This window comes from Sorex fumeus, unplaced genomic scaffold (genome assembly GCF_029834395.1).
Source record: "Sorex fumeus unplaced genomic scaffold, SorFum_2.1 ptg000103l, whole genome shotgun sequence".
Classification (NCBI taxonomy): Eukaryota; Metazoa; Chordata; class Mammalia; order Eulipotyphla; family Soricidae; genus Sorex; species Sorex fumeus.
The window spans coordinates 1,403,810-1,405,670 of NW_026606160.1; the positions used below are offsets into that span (position 1 = coordinate 1,403,810).

The 1,861-nt window shown below is 43.0% G+C and overlaps 1 pseudogene; it reads right to left on the bottom strand.

The window, feature by feature from the left end:
- Window positions 1-287: 287 nt before the first annotated feature.
- LOC130042558 (uncharacterized protein C6orf62 homolog) lies at window positions 288-1,250 on the bottom strand (annotated as a pseudogene).
- Between the last annotated feature and the right edge of the window lie 611 nt (window positions 1,251-1,861).

A 1,861-nucleotide genomic window follows, 5' to 3' on the forward strand; every position in this document is an offset into this window, starting at 1 on the left:
ATTTCGGTGTACAATAGTCCTTTCATTTGACATTTTTAACAAGATGCTGATACAGTGCAGCAAATATGCAAAGTCTTCTTTCACACAGTCTGTGAAGAAGACAGCTAATTTTTTTCAGTTCTGAGATACAAATGATTTAAAAAGAAATCAGGATGAACAAGTTTCAAAATGCAGAGTGTTCTGTGCATGAGTCCATTTTCTTTAATCTCTGAAAGAATAAAGTGGTAAGAAAACAAGACAAGATCTCCTGCTGCACTCTGATCTTCTCCACTGTGCTGGCCCAGACTCTATTCTGGCTTGGAAGGATGCAGGTGTTTCTTTACGGTGCCAACCTCCCAGTGGGTGAGCTGTTCCTCTGGCAGGTAGAGGCAGATGCTGCATAACTTGAAGATATTACCTTTATTTTTTGGAGTCTGCAAATGCTGTTGGTCGATAAAGAGAAACACTGACTGGTTGGGATTGTTGACAACAATTCCAGTCTTGTCCTTGTGGCTCAGTACATGCAGAAAGTGTTTTTCATAGTCACAGTGATGAAACTCAAATTTGGCATGAATGAGACGAAAAGGCTCATCAGATTCCTTCCAACTAGAAAACAGTAGACAGACAATTTTTTTCAATAACATTCTAAGGCCACAGAATGAAATACATCTCCTGAGTACAGTCAATGACATCCCTTCTCACAGACTGGTATCGAGGAGCAGGAAGCTGGACCACATCCTCCTTTAAAAGCTCTATGGAACTTTCCAAGGAATAGCTGGAATCCCGCACACCTTTTAGGATATTTTCTTATAATTATTCGTCATGACTGGTTTGACCTCAGACACTTCAAAACCTGCTGATTTTTTTCTTCTTCTCCTTGAATGCAAAGGTAATATACATCTTGAAGTCAAACTGGTCAGCTAGAGCTTCTTTTTCTTTCTAAGCTGAGCATGTAGTCTGTACAGAGCTTGTTTCTTCTACACGGACTCATCTTCACCATCTAGTCCGGCCCCAACAGAAAGAGACAGTGAGAGAGAAAGACAGAGAGAGACAGAGAGAAAGATACCGCCACTCCTCCAATAAGAAACTAGGAATAGTTCTCAAAAGCCAGAGTTTGAAAACAGGATTTGAAAACGGAAGTCCCTGGTTAGATGCTCAGTACCCTGTGGTCCCATGAACACTGCCAGCAACAACCTTTCACACCAAACCTGAAGTAGCTCCTGAGAACTAATAGGTGTGACCTCAAATCAAAAGCCAACGTTTGAAGTCATGGTTCCCACCACCAATTGAATGAATGTTCACAGCGCATTATATACTTAGGACCAAATCTTTGCTGGAATAAAAAACTAGCCACGATAACCCTGTGTGCATATTTCTGAGAATAAGACCTTCCTTGGGTCTAGAGTGATAGTGCAGTGGATAGAGCATTTGGTCCCCAAGGAACTGCTCAGAGTTGTTCCTGAGTTACAGAGCCAGGAGTAACCTCTGAGCATTTCCAGTCTGCTTCCCCGACGAAAATAGAAATGAAGAAAGCCCCCCAAAACACGGCTATAGAACGAAGAGCTGGAGTGCAGGCTTTGTGTCTGGGTTTAGTCTTGCACTGCATGGTTCACTCAGCACTGCCGGGAGTAATCCCAGACCACAGAGCTAGATTAGTCCGTGAACAATATGAGGTTCAATCCCTGGGGCAACCCATATGGTCTCATGAGCAGTACCAGGAGTAAATCTTGAGTGCGTAGCCAGGAGTAAGCCCTGAACATTGCCAGATGTGACTAAAAAAACAAAATCATAAGTACTTAGACCACCTGAAATAGAGCTGCGGGCAGGTCCTACAAGACACATTCCAGAGGAAGCTATTGCTGTCCCAAGGGATGGCAGATGA